This window comes from Nymphaea colorata, chromosome 13 (assembly GCF_008831285.2).
Source record: "Nymphaea colorata isolate Beijing-Zhang1983 chromosome 13, ASM883128v2, whole genome shotgun sequence".
Lineage (NCBI taxonomy): Eukaryota > Viridiplantae > Streptophyta > Magnoliopsida > Nymphaeales > Nymphaeaceae > Nymphaea > Nymphaea colorata.
In genome coordinates this window covers 3,785,620-3,807,507 of record NC_045150.1, presented here as the reverse complement: position 1 = coordinate 3,807,507, position 21,888 = coordinate 3,785,620, and the positions used below count along the sequence as shown (strand labels likewise).

The following is a 21,888-nucleotide window of genomic DNA, read 5'->3' as shown; positions in this document are numbered from 1 at the left end:
GAAAACTAAACGCAAAAATCAAGGAACCGTTTTCTAGATAATGAATATCTTGTAACAGCTCCTTAAAATAAGGAGTTATCTCAGCTGTAATGCCTATATAAGAGATTGACATACTTTAACAATTTTAAGGCCGATGGTCTTCCGTGGGTAAAGAAGATATGCTCCACGTTAATCTCTAAGCTCTTTTCTATTATTGTTTTATATTTTTTCAATAAGTGCGCCACCAGTTCATTTTTGCGGATCTCGTGCAAATATAATCCAAATCGTTTTAAAGTAAATAAAGTTTAATTAAAGTAAATGTTGAAACAGATTCATGAATTCATGAAACATAGCAACATAGCACCACATACTTATATTACCGTTTCCATTGCTGTACCAATCTCATATATATATATATATATATATATATGTCCGTTTCCATTGCTGTACCAATCTCATATATATATATATATATATATATATGTCTTTCTGTTTGTCCCTTTTTACTGATACCCATAGTCTGAATATAGAACAATGAACACCCATTTCACAAGTCCATGTTTCCTTTGAATCTGGAGCAACATGTACATTGTACCACTGGAATATGACCAAGTATTAATATAATATAGATCTGGGATCCATTATTTTGTATCAGCTACGTATAGTACCAGATTTCGATGCAGACTCTCCACTATGTTTACTCAACTTATATCCCACAGCTTCAAACCTCGCAACGTCAGTCAGTTCCATTCGATACAATGGTACAAAATATGGTGAAAATTTTTGAGTACTAAAAATATGTTTTACCAGCTGCCTACAAATTTGACGTACGTACGTATGCTTGCTGCTTAGCCGTCGGTTTAATTTGAGTCATTAAGTACAAACCCTGATACAACATCTACACATTCATGGGATCAGATTGATTTATTGTGCGGAGTGATTTATAAGTCATTAAGTACATATACATATGCTAATAAGTGTGACCTTTCTCTCGTTCATAAGTAAGAAGAAAAAGTTCATAATTTCGAAAAGTACAAGGCTAATTTTGGTAGTAAATTTAGAAAATTGGGTACTTGAGTATTGTAGCTTGGAATTATTTTTGGAGTTTATTTTGCAGACCAAAAAATATGGTTGTCACAGATCAGTAAATTTGTGCCTCATGTGTTCACCGTTCATGAAATTATATATTAACCTAAAGAGCTGTTTAACATTAGGAATACCATGTGAGTATAAATATTCTGTTTGGCATATTCATGAATTCACTTATTAAAATTAGTCTGAATTGGCCGACTTAAATGTAATCAGATCCTTTTCAATTCGGTGGAAGATCTGATTAGAAAGCCTCAAAGAATCGACAGTTTTTTTACAGTCAGCCATAAATCGGCCAATTCTTAGAGAATCGGCCAATGATACTAATAATTCCGAAAAAAGAGGCCAGTGACCTTATGCTATAGGCATTTATGACATTATTAAAGGAGTCAGATATAATAAACATATGGAGATGACTACCCGTTTCAGTGCTTAATTAAAACAGGTGACCCTTTTTACTCTAGGCATTTTTTCAATCAGCCCCTCCTTTCCTGCCCATGCTTAAACTTGTGGTGACACGAGAACATTCGCGTCAGAAAATCTGTAGCTGGGTTATAAAATTGGACGTGCCCACTTCTTGTTCACACATTTTCTTTCTTATTTTCTCAATCATATTCGTTCGAAGGCATGTTCCTCTCGCTCTCTCTCCTTCATCCTCTCTCTTTCTCTCTCTCTCTCTCTCCCTCAGTCTCTCTTTCTACATGTATTTTATATGCTCATTTTTATTACTTATTTTATTTTAGATTATATTGCAAAAAAGATTATGCCAATTGCGACTTCAACTATAGATACTAAATTTTGTCGAGAGTTTTTTTTTTTATTCTTTTTCTTATTTCCCATTGTTATGAATTTTATTTAGCACTTTTATTAATTTTTGGTTTCTTTTTTTGTTCCTTTGTTTGGAATAATAATGAGACCTATAGCGGTGAAATGGCTATAGGTCGCTTGCTTTTAGTGGCACAACGTTCGCATCAATGAAAAGCTTTTTCAGGGACGCAAACATTCCATCAGTTAAACTGTTACAGTTTTAGTGACGGATTCTTGCACCAGTAAAAACGACAGATATAAAATGTCAAAATCAATTTTCAGTGACATTTATTCTTTCGTGTCACTAAAAGGTTAATTTTTATTAACATAATGTCAGAATGTTAGTAAAAGTATCAATGACACTATTTTACTAATGGTAATGGTAAAACACTATTTATGCTTATTTTTATTAATTTTTTTTTTGAGTCGATAAAAACCTTTTTTTTTTGTAGTGTTCATATACCTTAGTTAGCAGAGCCAAAGGGTAAAAATTGGCCACTTTCTTGAATACCTGGGAATCGTTGAAAGGTGCATATTCCCATGTTATATTTAATCTATTAGTTTCTCATGTTTTGATAGAAAAAAATATATATTTCCAACAAGAGGGGCAGGGTATCAGAGAATGACGATAAAAAAATAAAAAATGGGGGCAAGAGCATTTCCCTTGTCAAACATGATCGAAGTATTTTTCTATTAAAATATTATTATTAAGGTAATGTTATTAGATTAATATATTGACTATTATTATTATTATTATTATTACTATTATTATGTAAAGTGGGTATTATTATCATTTTACAAATTTTAAAATAAATAATATGTGTTTTAATTAATCCAATTCACAAAAACTTGTGATTTCAATTTGATTTAGCGGATTCACTCAATAATAAGCTTTTTGATTCTACTAAAAAACCAATTTTGATGACATTACGTAGAACACATTGGTATATTGATGATGAAATACTCACAATGTATTCCTAAAAAAAAATATGACAGAAACGATGTGACTAACTGAAAAGTTAGGGGGGAGAATTAAAGAAAAGGAAATCGTGGTTACTAAAAAGCTTTTGCATCACGTATTTGACTTCTCTAGACATTTGTTGACATATGGCTCAGTTGTTGGATCTATTATTATTTAAAAATTAATTTTCAAAAAAGCTAAACCGCGGTTACTTAACATTTCATTCACTAATGCATGTAGAGTCTCAGCTCAGCCATGTTTGTGTTTATGTTTATGTTGAGCTCAACTCAACCCTTTTTTAATTCCTTTTTTAACTTTTTATGTTTACTTAAACCTGATTTCTCTTCTTTTTTTTCACTTTAACTTTTTTTTTTATGTTTACTTGAAATTTTGTCGTTCCTTTGTCAATACAACACACTGGTAAGATGGGTTTAGTACTTTTATTTTTCAAAATTAATTTAAAATATTTAAGTTACTTTGTAATAAAACATCTAAAAAATAAGCAAATAAAAACATGTACGAGAAGTCATGCGAGAGGTCATGCATATCAACTGATATGTCAAGTCATTAAGCAAACTGATTTGGCAGTAATATCATAGAGATAAACTATTAAAATGTCAAAAATAACGTTAAAGCATTACAAAAAATATCATAACCTTCTAAAAAAATTATTTGTGCCTGATGAGTACGGATGCGCGCGCATCAAACACAAACTGTGAGATGATGCACATGATGCGTCATGCGTGCGCTTCTAATAACATTGGCAGCAACATGTCTTATAGCTCTTCTAACCTATAATTCTCTTCACCAACTTGAAGGAATAATAGATTATTTATCAATGGATGAACAAATGAAGGCTTGATTTACGGGGCACATCTTTTTCGAAAAACTACAATGGATGGCAATTGTCAATTCTACAGGACTAACAAAATGAAGAAGATAATGAAAGCCCAACAAAGGAAGGCCATCCACTCATTGTCTCCCCGTCTCTCTCTCTATCTCGTTCTCTTTGTTTCTCTATATAAGGCTCTTCAATATCGTGGTTCTTCCTTCAGATTTACTTCGACCAGCTTTTGAACCGTGAGTTCACCAAGGAAGGGCGATTGCCTTTTAAGGAATCAAGGCAGAATAATTTCTTCACTATCAATATTGCTGGGCTAAGAAGGCAAGGTAACTGCTCCATTTCTCATTAGGTTACATTCACTATTTCATTTTGAAGTGATATAGTGTAGTGTCATTGTTGATTGTGTAAGAAGAATATTTTATCTGGTCACCCAACAAAAGAACCGAAGCCCCTACCCTTAGCATTCAACGCTGTGTCAATGCTTGCACTAACATCTTGGTTTCATCAATATACCAAACTTTTCTAGCACAATATCTTGGCTTCCACCTCGATGAAGAACGTAGCGAAATGCAATACTTGGCGTGAATTGCAGAATCCCACGAATCTTCGAGTTTTTTAATGCAAGTTGCGTCCAAGGCCGTTCGGCCAAGGGCACGTCTGCCTGGGTATCAAGCTATGCATCGCCCCTCTCCATGTGTTCTCAAAATGGCCAAAGGAGAGCAATGGATTGGCCTTCGGGCCCCAAGTTCCAATGGCATCTTAGGTTGAAACATTTGGCTTATGATTTGTTTTGATGGCACAACACGTGGTGGATTTCCCATAGCCGATCCGACTGGTAGGCTGTTGAAAGTCTCGCCCTTAATTCGATCTTCATAGACACTACTTTGCTAGACCAGTAGCAGAGATACATGGCGGCTGATGTGGGATACTATTCATCCACACCAGCCCAATAAAGTTTTATTGAAAGGGTCATAATCACATTGTGGTGACTCAAAAATTTGATAGAATGCCTAAAAGAGAAAATGGAAAAGGAAGGGACTTTGGCCTCAAAGGGAAAGAGGAAGTGTTTTTCACCTCCTCATAGTATTTTCTACATTACATCAAATTCTTGATATATTTTTTTCCACATTACACTGTGATGTATACATTTATCTTCGTCTTTCACTCGAGGGTCGAGAGTTTTCAGTACTATTGATGCCGATGTAACGTGCAGAACGGGAACAGCCTGTTCCGCGTCCTGTGCCATGGCGCGTTCCGCGTCCTGTCCCCATACATATTTCCACGTGACGCCATTAAGTACCAACTTCTGCCCCCTTATGTTTGCAGCGTGTCTTTGTCTTTGACAGCGCAGGCCGAACGTATCTTTTGTCCTTCACATGGCCGTCCAACCTCAAAAGGACGACCTGCCTAATTAAGTGCGCCACCACTTCATTTTTGCGGATCTCGTGCAAATATAATCCAAACCGTTTTGTACTGGGCTTTGCGGATCCGAACCTTAATCGCATATTGGTATTGTGAAAACAATACGAACGTGCCCAGGAATATAATCGATATTAAAAAACAAGTTTAAATTGGGATCAGATCTTGTACCAGATTTAAAGTAAATAAAGTTTGATTTTATTTTGCTAGGGTTGTGAGTACATTGAGGTTTTTGATATATGATGGATTTGTGTATTTTCTTTAGATTCCTAAGAATAAGGAAGGGAAATTTTTTCTTGACAAATTGATGAAGATAGTGTTAATTTGTTTATGGTTTGGATCTGACATGATCCATTTAAATCAAATCACCCAGTTGCCGATCAACTGATTGTGTGGCTCGTGTGCAGGTGGGTCAATGTTTTAGCCAGACTCAGCTCAGACCCAACCTGGTGACTAACGACCTTTCCCTGTTGCCAACTCTCTCTCAGTTTTGATTTAGACTTTTCAATATTCCAGTCAGAGGCAGGGACAGAGCCAGGATTTCATATTAGGAGGTAGAACAATCATGCGACTACTAAATAAAATTTTTGAAATTTTTTAGAGGGCGGAAATCTCTATTTTTTCTAAAATTTTACTAGGGCAGAACTAATAAAAAAAATCATACGTAAATTTGAAAATTTTGAAACTTGAGGAAGGGCCATGGCCCTTGCCAGCCCTCCCTTCCCTTCACCCTGGTTGGAGGAGATACATAGTCACTGTCTTCTATAAAGCGTACATTTTTCTTTGTCTTCTGCCTAGGGAGTCCAATGAGTTCATTAAGAGTGGTGCTCATGAGAATTGAACCCTCACCATCTGTCCAGCAATCAAGGTCCAAACTTTTCGCTACACTAATATCTTGGTTTGGATAAGTTCATTTCACATTGAAGTGCCCGCACTAGACCTAGGTTGGTGACCTAAGGGCCCTTCAGCCAAAAAACTCCTTGACTCAAAAAGCACTTGGAAAGCTTTGCTTTCGCTGGTCAGGTTGGCAGGATTCAGACAAAGAAGTGGAATTAGGTGTTGGGCACAACCCTTCCTTTTATATAGTATCAATACACACTCGTTCAGTGTGCAGGTCCTTTGTAGGCAAGGTCATAGGGGGCATTTGATAACCTTAATTGTGATTCTAGAATTAAAATTCTACAAATAATATTCCACCTCAAACTGGAATTAGAATAAAATTTCCAATTCTTGTTTCTCTTTACTATTGCTAGTATGGAATTTCGATGCCAAATTTTGACAATGATGTGTTTGATTGATAAACAGGAAGTAAAGTTCTATAATTGATATGTGTCCTAAAGAGATGAAAAAAATCCAATATTCTGGAATCATCATAATTCCACCAACCTAGGACAGAATTAGAATTCGAGAATTTTGATTAAGAATAAGCCTATAATTCTCGAATCAAAATTCTTTGTTTGATAATGTTCATGTCATCAAAAATTATAATTTTAATTCTAGAATGCCACAATTCCAGTCTCTTCAAACACCCCCTAAATAAAGAAATTGCTAGATGGTTTTGCAGGTGAAACAAAGATGAGGGTTGCGGTGATTGGTGGCGGAGTGAGTGGCCTGGTTTCCGCTTATATCTTGGCCAAGGCTGGAGTTCATGTGGTTCTCTACGAGAAAGCAGATCACCTGGGTGGCCATGCTCACACCGTCCATGCCAATGGTGTCGATTTGGACCTTGGATTTATGGTGTTCAATGGAGTATGACAATTATTGCACCTATACGTGTCTCCTTCTTCTTATTCTTCTGTTCATAAACAAGCATAAACTTAGTGTTGTAATTGGTTTCCACATGAATTGTATTGAAATATGTAAAAAAATTAGATTAAGTCAAAATGGATGTAGCAAAAAGAAAAAAAAAAAAACAGCAACACCATATCGTAGTTGTTTACATCCTATATACACTTTGATATACACATTATATATATTGATTTTAGGTGCACTAGTCACTTGTGTTAGATAATTCGCAAGTAAAAAATAGTTCCTGCACTCTCAATTTTATTGCAGACTTTTCTTGTATTTCACAAGAAAATGAATCATGCCAACAATCGCTCTGTCTGTTTAGTTAGGTGTTTGAACTTAAGACTTATCAGTCAAGGTTCAAGAGTCAAATACCAATAATTTTTAAGTAAAACAGGGCATGGGTTGCATCTCTTGGCATAAACTTGTAGAGAGCTGTTTAACCTTGACTTGCCTCTCAAAGAGAAAAAAGGAACAGACAATAGGAGTTTGATGTCCGAGGAGCCAAAACTCTCCCCATCTTATTTTTCCTTGCCTCTAGGCCTAGGGCTGCTTCGGTACTTGGGATAGAGAAAATACACCTCATCAACTAGGGTGCTATCATTGTCACTGTTTACAGTCCAGAGGAATAGAGCCCACAGAATCAAACTGTTGACAGGAATTTCACCAGCTAGCCAACTGTACTGTCTCTTTGAGCAATCATAAGTATAACTTTCAGATAAATTAATTCATACACAATCTTATTTTCTAGTGATCATGTTAATGAAATTGACTTAAGGTTTGTGTTCAGGTCACTTATCCCAATATGATGGAGCTTTTCGAAAACCTTGGAGTTAATGTGCAAAGAAGTGACATGTCCTTCTCAGTGAGTTTGGATGAAGGTAGGACATGTGAGTGGGGGAGTAGGAATGGGCTGTCCAGCCTTTTTGCCCAGAAGAAAAATGCCTTTAGACCTTCCTTCTACCGAATGCTCCGAGAGATAATCAAATTCAAAAGCGATGTCTTGAGGTAGGCTTCGAAATCAATGGATGGCTTTTTCTCAATGAAAAAATCCCTGTTACTCTTAAATTGGCACCAGTTTAGGTCTCATACTTGTGGATGAAATTACTTTTGGCCAATTTATTGTAAATAAAAAACAAGGGCATGTTTGAATTAGGATATGAAATAATCTCTTTCTTTTTCTCCATCAACCGATAAGTTGTTGGTAAACTGTGAGTATGCACAACTAGTGCTTGTATAATAATATTACACCAACATAAGTGCACTAGCAGGTGCTTTAAGATCGAAGCACTTTACTTCTTTCAATCTCCTAAGAGAATCAATTTGAGATCCTGCATGAGAGATGCCAACTATTGGAATATAACTTAACTGATATTCAAATAAAAGACATACTCAAATATTAAGATTCAGTAATAACATTCACATCCTATTTGTAATCAGATACAAATATACTGTTGGTTTTTTTGGCTCAGTGTACTAAACATATGCTTTTCATGTGCCCTAAAATTTTGATGTGGTTTTATAATTCTAAGTTCTTAGCTCACATGTATTTCATGGATTTGTACACCCATCGTACATATTATTTTATAGATTTGCCAAAACTTTTCATCTTAATCCTAGCGTATATCTCACTTGACATTCTTGACTGACTCGAAACAATGTTAAAATCATTCGACATAAGAAAAAACCTTAGGCCATGTTTGAACACATGCTATTCCATTGTAGAAGTGGAACTGTGATTCAAAATCAAGGAAAGTTCCATGGCAAAACAAACAAGATGAACAATGTTCACCTAAGAGCTATTTTTGCAACTGGCTAATAGACAAGCAAACAAATGATGATCACCAAAACAGAATAGCAAACCTCAAAAACAATTTCTCCCAATGACTATATCCGAACATGACACAACCAGTAGAACCATGGACTTTTTCAGATTTTATTTATCAAAAAATTGAGTAAAGACATTGAAAAATGAAAACCAAGCAGCTAAGTCAAAATCTGCCGTTAAAGTGAATCGCATAGCCAACTAGTTCAAGAGTCCTGGAAAGCAAGTTGTAGGACAACTATGGAAAGTGGAATATAAGCTAATCTCATAAGGAAGATGACAAATCTCTCAAGAAGAATGAAAGCAATAAGAAACACTAGTTCGTTGAAGTGGTACTAAATCGAAGAAGGCACTTGCTTTTGTAGGTACCTTGAGCAACATGAGAACAACCTTGACCTCGATCGTAGTGAGACACTTGGACAGTTCATCAAGTCACTGGGTTACTCTGATGCATTTCGGGACCATTAATTTGTAAGTCTTGACACATTCACCTTCATTTTATCTTACTTCATCTTGCATTGACAACCATAATTTTAATCCAACTGTTGAATCATGAAAAAGATGTGCTTGGGCTGCAGATCCCGATGTGTTCCTCAGTTTGGTCGTGCTCCTCTGAACAAATGCTCAACTGCTCTGCTTACTGTGTGCTCTCATTCTGCCGAAACCATCATGCCCTTCAAGTGCCTGTAACCTCCTCATTCATAAATTTTTTGCTTCACTTATATGGGTGGAGAAGGAAGGAAACGAGACCCTTGTCAGAAGGCTGCAAATGAAGCACATTTAGGATAAGAAAATTTGTTACATATGGGATGGACTTGGTTTCATCCCAAACTAGTCTATCAAAAATTTCATTGAAATGAAGTTGGACATGACATCTAGCCACATGCAGTGTCGTCACTAGACCCAAATTGGTGACTCAAGTGCCCCTTAGCAAAACGAAAAGCAAAAAAAGTCCTATCTCCACTGATCTTTGACGCTTTCAATTTTAAAAAATCTTCAGACCAAATTCAGACCAATAGCGATCTTCCTACCAAGTAAGCAAATTTCTTTTTTTTTTCTTTAAATGAACCTTGTATTTTTTGAGGCACCTGAATGCAGCCCACATGATAGTTTATTTGAAGACTTGAAGTTTTCCAATCCAATAGTGCTAGGGATCGCTCTCTATCATGACAACCAACATGGCCAATGGTTCACCTAAACTCCAAAATTCGGGTGCCTGAAATGGCAGTCCAAGGCTATCATTCTTTCCTTGGAGCAATTGCAAAAGAATAATCACAATTTGCAAGAGTTGTGGGTATTATTTGTTTGAGACCATAATAAAGCTAGGACGCATCCTTCAAACACTTGATGAGGAAGGTCGAATCGAAACTATTGTTGTAGTATGGGAATGAAAAGGTCGAGTGGAAGTCTCTTCATTATTTCATCTAGGGTAGATCATGATGATTGTTAAAGGGTTCCTTCGAGTTGAAGCAATCAGACCAATGGCTGCTTGGTTAAGTGGAAGGCTTTACTTGGTGATGGCCAAAGAAAATGAATGATTGCCAAATCCATTTGGGGTTAGGACACACAAGAAGTTTGGATTTTTCTTGTGAGAAAGGATTTAGTTTTCAGAATCAAAGAAGAGTAATAATGATAGCCTTCTCCATTGCTTTTACCTCAAAGAGTAATCCCCACTAAGATTGAGCAAGAAACATTTTTGCCCACTTGCTGAATTTGTTATATAATTCTTTGTTGTTCCTCAAAGAAGGTTCATGTATCATGTTGCAGGTATTTGGGCGGCCACAATGGTTCACCGTGAAGGATCGCTCGCATGCATATATTAAGAAGGTTTGCAGATTCTCGGTCATATAGTAAATGAGGTGAATAAATGTTTCATCTCTTGAACTTTAATGCTATTACATTTGGTCCTTTGAACAATAACAGATAAGAGTTGAATTGGAGAAATGGAGTTGTGAGATAAGAACAGGTTGTGCTGTGAAATCTATTTTGACAGCTCCTGGAGGTAAAACACTTTCTTCTCAAAGAGTTCATGGCTATATGAATCAGAAAAGCAATTTTGTGTCCGACAATAAAGTTAGATGTCAATTTGTCTAGTCTTGAAACTCTTTTAGTTATGTTTCCCTAGTATAGAACATTACATTGACCATGCTCTTCATTTCAATAAAGAAGTAACTTGTGAGAAACTAAGAACATAAAAAAATAGAAGATAGAAGTGGTCCAATATATGGAAAGACTGAAGCGGCCTTTCTTTTGTCATGTCTTCATGTTCATCAACTTATGCAAAGATAATAGCTTATGAACATATAATAACAATAAGAGATCAAGTACTGAGTGGTCATCACATTTTTTTGTTTATTTTAATTCTCTTCCAACTTGTTCTTATGATTATAACATTGGGTTATTTGCATGTGCATGTCGATATGTGACTAAAATTTGTGGAAAATTCATGAATTTGTAGTTGATCCTATATGCATTTCTAGACTCTATGAAGTAAAACTTTCTTTTGTCATTCTTAGAAGTGAAGAAAATCATATAACACAAGACATCAAAGGCTTTATGACCCACAAAATATTTGTGGGCACTTATCAATCTTTAATTTTTTTTCTATTTTTTTTATTACTGTGGCCCATTGATGATGATTTTATGTTTATATGTTAGACCTTTTGTAGTTTCAATGTTGAGCTTTACCAAAATGATATAAAGAAAAAAATGAAAAGAAAACATACACAAATTTTACCGTATAAATTTACAGGATGCTCCATAATGACTGAAACTGATACCAGTGATACCTATGATGGATGCATAATGGCCGCCCATGCTCCTGATGCTCTAAAAATACTTGGACAAGATGCTACTTTTGATGAGAGCAGAGTTCTTGGTGCTTTTCATTATGTTGACAGGTGCTCTTCAATTATTTGTTTGAATTCACCTTTTTCCTTTTTACATATCTATGTTGCACACTATTTTAGTATGGTTTTAGTAGATGTTTTTTGTAGGACCATTGTTGTGTGATTGGAATTTATTAGTAGAGTTCTTGGTTCTTCTCAATATTCTTATAGGTGCTTTCCAGCAATTTGTTTGTTGAATCCACCCTTTTAGTTTTTTCTGATATATGTTGGTTGCTATTAGTATTGTTTTAAAATATGGCTCATTTGAAACCATTGTTGTAAAATTAGGCTGATGTGGCCAATGAAATTGATCAGTAGTATCCATTCAACTCAATTTTAGAGTGAGATTAAAAAATCATCAGATTTTATGTTCAAGTGGTTGAATTAGTGTTTACTTGGCAACTCCAATGATTAGAGTTTCATAAATTACAGAGATGTCACTTAAAACTGGAAATTTGTAAAATTTTTTGTTTTCTAGTTTCCCTATTGAAGTTTAAATTCTTGTTATTTTTATTTTTGTCACTTTTTGGTTTTTTATCATTTTCTTGATTTTTTGTGACTGTTTAACATTTTCCTTATTTTTTATTTGAGAATATAACTTCAAGAATCTGATTCACAAATAACTCTGTTTTGATTTGATTTAGATGATTTATTAAATTTTTTTGTTGTCTGAATGAATCCATGGACTGATTTTGATAATATTGCATGTAATTGCTCAAGCCAAAATGTGTTGTTGATTGTCATGTTCAAATCTTATGACTAACCTAAAATTAACAACATAACTATTGGAATTGGGTAATCAAACTCATGGTAATCTCATTCTTCATGGCTTGACAAAAGTAGGAGATATTGGGACTTCTTTTTTCCGAGGGTTTGTTGGGGGAGGAGGCAGGAGTGGTTGGAGTTATAGATTCATGGTAATGCTCTGATTTTGATAATCGATGTTGTGAATTTCTTATTGTGCTATACTTCAGTGAGACAACACAAAAGATATTCTTGGTTTTCAATTTCCGTCCAACTTGTCTCCTACAAATCCCATCAGCATGCTTATATAATTTAGTGGCAAACCCATCCTTATTAGTGTATCAAAAATTACTTGTGTTGTAGGTTCTTATGATTGCCCAATAGAAAATGGAGAGAAAGAAGCATCACTACATGCTAGATTTTACTTGAGTTGTTCAATTGGTCCTTCTTAATTAAGAATATAATAAAACTATGATTTTTAATGGAGAATAGCAAAAGAATCAATATCAAAATTAGAAGTTATTAGAGAAGGCAAAAATAGTGCCGTTACGATATTGGTTACAAGAAGCATGCAATTGTCTTCTAAAGAGGTGGTAACTTTTCCTATGTGCATTATGTTATTCTCTTTAATTTCTTCATATAGATTTTATGAAGTTTATAATGAAGATTGGTTTATTTTACTTTAATTGCAATGATATATACCTTGATAATTTCTTAATCCAAAAAATCCAGCAGCTTGGAGTACTTGGAGTTCTTTTTAAAGCAGCACTTCAATTTCTTCATATACATTTTATGCAATTTCTACTGAAGATTGGTTTTCATTTTGATTGTAGTGATATATACCTTCATCATGATGATAGCTTAATGCCCAAAAATCCAACAGCCTGGGCGGCTTGGAATTTTCTTGGGGTAAAAGGCAAAAGAATTTGCTTGACTTATTGGCTCAATGTGGTTCAGGTTTGTAATATTGTATCATAGTTGCTTTTCCAATTCTCTGCAATATGTTACTATGTCATGAATCTTTCTTTCTTTCTCTCACTTTCTCTCTCTCTCTCTCCCTGTGTGTGTGTGTGTGTGCAATTGCACATACATGAGGATACCTATGTCTTAGTTTGGATTGATTTTTTCATCTTATAAATTTTGCCAAAACATATATGAAAGCTGAATAGGTGACAAATCCTATTTTATCTATGTTGTTCGAAGTGTTTCATGTAAGTTTATATTTTCATTAAAATAACTTTGTGCTCTTATAGGTATGTTAGTGTAGTTACATTTATTGCTCGCTGAATGATCTTTGTTCTTATCTAATGACATTTTCTTTTCTATATCATGCTTGCCATTTTCAACTTGTTGGTATCTTATTTCTTGTTTTTCATATAATGCTTTCCTGTTTATCTTCCTTTGGGGCTAATCCAACACTTTTATGTAGACATGAATGATATTTCGACTATAAGAGCTTTTGTACCTTCCATAGAGGATCTTGAAATAGTTATTTTCTAAGTCTCAATTGCCTTATTCATGCTATTGCTTTCAAATGACCAAAACAATATTTTTGTATGGAATTGCAGAGTTTGGAGACGGATGTTCCATTTTTTGTCACCTTCAATCCATTTCATTTGCCTAAAAATGAAGTTATGAAATGGTCAACAAGTCATCCACTTCCAACAGTTGCTTCTGTGAAGGCTTCACTTGAATTAAGTGAAATTCAAGGAAAAAGAGGAATTTGGTTTTGTGGAGCTTATCAAGGTTGGTTGTGGATTCTTCTTCCCCTCACCTTTTCACATCTTAGATATAGTTTTAGGTTCTTATTGGTGAGGCTTTTCTTAGGATTTAGTTTCAAATTTGGTTTTTTGGAACATCTCACTAATTCTAAAATAAAAATATAAGAAATAACAAAAAATAAGAATTTTTGAGTTTTCTGCAAATTTATTTACAAGAACAAAATGCAAATAGATATTAAAATATTAAATGAAACATAATAAATTTAAAATATATCAAAAACATTTTTTCTAAAAGGGAAAAAGACCATGTTTCCATTCTAGCAATTTTTTCAGCATCATGATTTTCCCTTCGTTGTTTGTCTTTAAGTTTCAATTTTTCATTTTTGTTGAAATATATAGGTATATATATGATTCTTCATCTGAAATGTTTCCTTTGATTTGGTTGACCATCTATGATTTCTTGAAACATATACTAATCCAAATAAATGCAAAAGAGTGTGTCTGTTGTTTAACCAGTAACCCTGAATCCTATCATGGCATTCTATAGGTATATATTCTCTATGCTTTAACTGATTGAACTCCATTTCCATGTTCTTTTCTTGAATCTAACCATATGAATGGATTTTGCATGAGTCTAAGCTTAAGCAGTCATTTTAGTGCTGGATTAGTAATTGTTTCCCTTTTCGAATCTTTGTGTTTGCTTCGTGGCCTTTTGTTATATCATTTATCTTGCAAAAATCAATTTCTATTTACACATGTTCCCCTTGTAGGTTATGGTTTCCATGAAGATGGAGTGAAGGTAAATATTGTTGCATACAAATCTCTAAGAATGTTAAATTGGTAATAGGGTCAAAAGTATGAGAAAGAGGTTATGTTCTTACCTTTTGAACTAGCTATCAAAGTTCAATCCTATAATGAAATATCTGACCTTTGGGGGCTAGAATTTGTCCATGGTTCATTGACATTGGAAAATTCACATGTATAGAATGCTTTTTATCTTATAAATCCAGTTCTTATTTAGCTTATTCATATTTACATCGTTGTTTTCTTTCTATAGGCTGGAATGGTCGCAGCAAAAGGTTTACTAGGATCAAAATGTGTTCTTATAGATAACAGAAAAAGAATGACACCCTCTTTGATGGTCAGGGGAGCACGGCTAATTGTCACTAGATTCCTGAAAAGTTATGTCTCAACAGGTTACTTGAGGCAAGTCCCCTCTAAGATGTTACACAATTCCTGCATTGTGTTATATTTATACCTCTATCTCTTTAATGAATAATTTTCATTCTCTCATCTTGTGTTATGACTAGCTGATTTGGTTCCACAAAATGTTGGTGATTAAGAGAGAGAGAGAGGAGTGGGTGGACATTGTACAATTGGTACAATGGGAAGCCAAAAGAAAAAGGAGAAAGGAAATGGATAGAGGAAGAAGAAGAAGGCCCAAAAATCTGTTTTTGGTACCAAGTTGTACTTATTCAAATAGAAGCAAAAATATATATAAAAGTTATTTTCTTTTTTTGGTATGGTAGAAGAAACAAAAGGTAAGAAATTCATAAAAGCTGGATAACAAGTATGTGAAATCACAAAGTTAGTATTCCAAATGACATAAAATATTAGACAAAAGATATGGAAAAAATGCAATTAAAATTAATAAAATTTGGCTATCTAAGAAATAATTTGAATAAAACAATAAAAGATGCTTACTACATAAAATGGAAAAAGAGGAAAATAATTATTAAAAATTGTTTTGTAACACCTGCAGCTTGCTAGAGGAAGGTGGCACAATATTCGAATTTTGCGGGGCCAATAATAAAGATGGCCTCAAATCTATGATGAAAATTCACTCTCCTTTGTTTTATTGGAAGGTATGCAGCTTATAATGTAATTGTTGTCTTTTAATTTCACCAAATGGATTTTTCTTTGATAACTAATCACTCTTCAATATTGTGCTCTTGCAGCTGTAATTTGGTATGTTAACTTTATTTTGTCATAAAAATTTCCTTAATATAGGTTGCCACAGAGGCTGATCTAGGGCTTGCTGATGCATACATAAGTGGGGATATTTCCTTTGTCGACAAAGAAGAAGGCCTTCTGAACCTCTTTTTGGTGATCACACTTTTCACCATGACATATTTAGAAATAAATGTTTAGCTTTTCCGATGTGTAATAATAATTTTGTTATTTGTTTTGTAGATATTTATTGGTGGTAGGGATAAACATAACCTTTCTGCAAATCACATGAATAAAGGGTAACATATGTTTTATGGTGCTCATTGCTTTCGTATGTATCAGATGGCAAAATGAAGCTTTGCCTAGAGAGACTTCTGACAAATAAAACTGCTTGATATTTTAGGGGTTGGTGGAAACCAATAATCTTAAGTGCAGGACTTGCATCTGCAAAGTTTTTTTTTCAACATCTTTCACAGCGAAATACAATCAGACAAGCTCGGCAAAATATCACCTCCCACTATGATCTGGTCTTTCTTTTCTAATCCTTCTTCTGGTTGATGTGTTTGCTGTTAAATTGTGTTTTTCCCGTTATGCTCCGCTGGTCACAAAAAGTCCTTTCTATGTTGAATACAATGAGTTCATCATTGCTTTCTATGCTTTGTTGCATCGATCACTATGTCTTACATCCATTGGTCCATTTCATCCATTTGAATGGAACACATGTGTGTCTCTCAAGAATTGCCTCAAATGGTTTACATGTTTGTCACATTAAATTGTGATGGCTCATCATAACCTATTGTTTCACTGAGTTGCATATAAAAAGTCATTTGGTTATCTTACGAATCTTTGACTTAGTGCATTTTTCTTTCCCTAATTGGAAGTTGACACTTCTTTGTACTTTTTGTTCTAGAGCAATGAATTTTTTTCACTATTCTTGGACGAGACTATGACATATTCATGTGCAATTTTCAAGGTTTGTATGGTTTCATCTTACATAAATTGCTTAAAGCGATGAATATATCTGTGTGTTTTGTTAGAGGCTTTAATTTTCTTTTCTCACTTTCTAATTATGTGGCAGGAAGAGAATGAAGATCTCAAAGTTGCACAGATGAGAAAAAATTTCCTTTTGATTGCAAAGGTGAACTATTTTGCTACAAGGTCATATAATCTTGAGCATTTGTAACGTTTCTAGTTATGGTTGATATGCAGGCAAGGATTACCAACAGGCATGAAGTTCTTGAGATTGGCTGTGGTTGGGGAAGCCTTGCATTGGAAGTTGTCAAACAAACAGGATGTAGATATACTGGAATCACACTATCAGAAGAGCAACTAAAATATGCTCAAGAAAAGATTAAAGAAGCTGGTTTTGAAGTAAGTCGTTACTCTTGAGCTTCATCTCATTAAAATTTCATTTAGTCATATTCGTAAATATTGACTAAATTTCATTGTACTCAAGCACATACACCCTTGTCAATCAAACAGTGGGTTATTACTTTCCCTACATATGTGGTTATTGTGGGATAATAGTTGGAAATGCTAACTATTGAAGTTGACCAAATAGTACAATGTCATGGCCTGTTTGTGCCCAAAGTTGTTTACCATTTGACAGTCTTTTATCTGCTCATTGTCATGTTTAGCTTTCAAGAGTGGATTTGTCATGGTACTTCCTAATGGTAAAAAATTACTCAACATGTTACTGTTATGCTGGGAACCTCTTGATATATAATGGCTTCCAATTAAAGATGAAAGTATATATCTTATTCATTGATGCCAGTTATGTTATCTGTTTATCCAAGATTTGTATCTTTTATGTGTTGGATACCCCTCCAGTCCAGGTGGTGGATTTTTACTCCATTTCATAAATGGAATTTGAATACTTATATTGTTGATTAGAGAGAAAGAGAGAGAGTATAAACTATGCATATTATTTATTATAATATTAATATAAAAATCAGCCACTTACAAGACAAAGGCACAAAACTAAATTTGTGGGGAACATATTTCCTATTATGATTTCTTGTAATTTTTATTGACAGGACCAAATTAAACTTCTTTTGTGTGACTACCGCCAGCTGCCAAAGTTTCAAAAGTATGATAGGATAATATCTTGGTAAGTTGTTGTTTGCTTTAGAAGTTAGATAAAAAAATATAAAAGGTGATCTGATCATGTTACACTCTTGTTACTTTCTCATATTTAAACAGTGAGATGCTAGAAGCTGTTGGACATGAATACATGGAGGAGTTCATTGGATGCTGCGAGTCCTTGTTGGCTGAAGATGGAATTTTTGTGCTTAAGGTTTTATAATTATATCTCTACTTTATTTTTTCTGTGACCTTTTCCTTTTTGGGTTTCATACTAGAAGATAAAACAAGTCATTATGTTGGCTCCTATGTGGAAAACCTAGACCAGGTAGGTTCTTAAGTGACCACCTAAACAGGGCTAGATGGCTCATTCCTGTTTGCTTTTTCTATATAGCATTTTAGTGTTTTTAAAGTTCTAGAATGAGGTTTTTAGCTATCTAGTGTTGTTTTCCCAATTGCATTTAAATATTTCGAGTTAGCAAGAAATTAACAACCCATTGCCTGAAAAGAGGCCCAAAGCCAACCCCCTTTCCAAAAACAAACACCTTTAGGATCGTAGGTTAAGCAATGACAGTGGTGCACTGTTCAACTAAGTACCAAGGCCTCCAATTAAGACATAGAGGCATAGTGCCCATGGTACATGCCCCCTGCTCGACGAACTACCTATGTCCCTCGAGACTAATTGCTTTTATTTTTGAAGCTAATCATTTAACATTTAGTTTTTCTTGCCAAATCCTTTGAGTTCCTTTAGGGCCCATTTGAGAAAGGGAACAATTTGTAATTATTCCACAAATATGCTCTAAAAATTGGGAACATTTTAACAAATGTTTCACGATTCTACCCTAATTCTTGGGCATATGCATGAGAACAGTTGCAAATTTTTCTCATTGCCAAAGGGCCACTTTCGTTGTCCAATCCTGCCTAAGCATTTGATATTCCTTCTCGAGGCTTTAAACCCAAACAGTAACTATTGCTTTTGATGACCATTCTTATGGCCGATCCTTGGGATTAATAGTATCATTTCTTATTGCAATTGCCAAATCCTGTTTCTAATGCATATATATCTTCATGTTGGCATATATTGCAGTGGTGTATAATGCAATGTGCTTGATTGGATGTCCAAAGTTAATTGTTTTGTCTCAGTATCAATTGAAATTATTTTCTTCTGAATCTGGTTTCAGATCTGATAATGTACCACTTCTAAATGAATATGTTTGTGAGAGAATGCAGTGTGTGTGCACTTACGTACAATAGAAGAAACAGGTGAATAGAATATCATGTCCATGCTAAATAAAATCTTTCTTCATCCATATATGAGCATGATATTTCATCTTGTCATGTCAAGATTCAGGAGGAGCTGCTGGTGGTAATAGTCACAAGTATTATTTTATATTTTAAACGTGAGGTTTTTCTTTACTAAAACACATGAAACTTGAAGATAAACATGAAAAATATGGTAAATTTTTTTAAAGTTCTTAAAAATTAGAAAAATATAATAAATGAGAAGCTAGAAAAAAAAAGGCAAGCAACAAATGCAAATTGGAAAATGGAAACAAGGAGTATGGCATTAAAAATATGTAAAAGAAAACGGGAAAAAAGTGTTTTGCTAGTGGTCTTTTAGTTTTTCTAATTAAAAAAAACGGCATTTGTTTACCATTTTAATTTGCTGACTTATTTTTGTTTTTTTAAAAATTTTTTTTTAAAAACATTTTTTTGATTATGGATGGTACTACTCCTTGACATAGCTAAGGTCCTTTATCTTTCTCCTCAATAACATGGTTAACTTTTTAAATTTGAAATGACTGAAGTTGATTGTTTGTTATCCCAGTTTATATCAATTCCAGATCAACGTTATAATGCACATCGAAGAAGTTCTGACTTCATGCATACATACATTTTCCCTGGTGGGTTACTTCCTTCCTTGAGTAGAGTTACATCAGCTATGACAACTGCATCTAGACTTTGGTATGACTACCTTCGCTGGTTCTCTTTTCTCTTCTTGACTATCTATTTCCTTTCTTATGTACATTTGGTTCAAGTCTAATAGATTGGTAAAACCCAGTATTGAGCATGTGGAGAACATTGGCATCCATTACCTCCAGACTTTACTCTACTGGAGAAGGAATTTTAAAGAAAATAAAAGGTATCATCATGTTACTTTCTTTCAGGCAAGCCACTTCGCAGTTCATAGTTAGTAACATTAGAAAGTGCTGAATTGGTGTGTTCCAGCAAAATTCTGAAGTTGGGATTTGATGAAAAGTTCATCCGCACATGGGAGTATTACTTTGTGTACTGTGCAGCTGGTTTCAAATCCCGTACTCTTGGTAATTATCAGGTGAAAAGCTTTTCCTCGTATACTATGCATCCACTCATTAATGCATTGTTTTGAAAGTCAATAATGGATCCTGCATTTTGGTTTACGCCTCTGATACAAGTGTTCATGTGGAGGCCTACATGGTTCCACCAAAACCACTTATCCAAGAGAAGTTAAAAGGCTATATGAGGAACAAACAATGACAACTCACAGCTTCAAAATAAAGTTGGACTTGTAGTTCCTTATAGAAACCACAATAACGTGTCTGTGAAAGTGTAGACTAATTGTTTTAATGCCATTTATTAATGTCCTGATTAGGAATGTTAAATACTGATATTTGATGATCTGACATATTGGTGTAGGTTGTGTTGTCTCGACCTGGTAACTTGAGTGCCTTCAGTAACCCTTATGACAGCATGCCAACATCTTGAGCTTCCTTGACAATATGAGATGGATTTTGTCTGACTTTATATGGTAGTTGTCTTCTGTACTTGATCATGAAGTTTGTTATAAAACTTCACCTTGTCCACGATCTGTATGCAAACTTGAATCACTGATAATTTTTAGAGTCCACCTTGTTTATGAGTTTCTCTAGACTCTGGTTTTCCAACATCCAAGAATAAATGATTTGGATTTTCTTATATCCTTGTTTGAGGAGACTGCAGCATCACAATTTGATATTGTATCTCAAAATGATGGTTTCATGATCAATCAGGTTGTGCTTACAAAAAATATGTTGATTAGGTAGAGCCGATTTTGATGTGCTGACCTCTCTTCGGGATGAGCATGAGGTCTACAACCCAGCCTGGAGAAGAAGCTAGAAGCACCTCTCCACCCACCCTGCCCCCCAACCCAACCAATTCCCTATGCCTCCAGGGTCTTGGGTTCCTTCTGCTTAGTGATGGCAATAGTATACCCTTCATCATGAATACTGTGCCTCATCACCTAAAATGCAGGGACATAACACTCACATGTACCGAAGTAGGTACCCCCCTTAAGCAGACTCTACCTGGACCAGCTATGCTATGCCCCTTGAAGCCTAACTTCTCTTCGCAACCTCACCTGAAAAAGGAACCTGATTGACTAATCCTCAATCCAAACTGCACCCATTGTATAATTTTATTTTTTAACAAAACCTTACATCAAAGTCTGAATTTAATTGGAAATCCAAATAGCATGTAAACCCAATAACCATGAAGTTTTGAGCAAATCTAACTCTCATTCTTATAAGATGCATGGAAAGATTGCAAAGAACTTGATCGGTTGAAGATTGTGTTCTGAGAAGCTTGTTGTAGAAAATGATATTGAACTTGTAATGTTTGTTGCCATGCATGGTATACTTCTATTCAATAATTTATTTTCATATATTGGAAGTTCAAGGGAAAATCTGGTCTAAGGGTAAAATGTTTGAGGCATCTATATCTAAAAATAGTTATTGTATATAAATGTCAGGAGGAGTGCACCCCTTGGTTCTTTG

At 34.6% G+C, this 21,888-nt stretch overlaps 1 protein-coding gene and 2 pseudogenes across 1 annotated transcript in view; all 3 read left to right on the top strand.

Annotated features, from left to right (window-relative positions):
* The first annotated feature begins 3,874 nt into the window (after positions 1-3,874).
* LOC116266975 (uncharacterized) lies at positions 3,875-20,897 on the top strand (annotated as a pseudogene).
* Positions 3,893-21,888, top strand: part of LOC116266976 (uncharacterized) — a 69,562-nt gene continuing 51,566 nt past the window's right edge. Inside the window, exon 1 of the mRNA XM_050081091.1 lies at positions 3,893-4,001. The gene's annotated coding sequence lies outside the window, so the exon portion shown is untranslated. The remainder of the gene's footprint in view (positions 4,002-21,888) is intronic.
* LOC116267350 (5.8S ribosomal RNA) lies at positions 4,196-4,351 on the top strand (annotated as a pseudogene).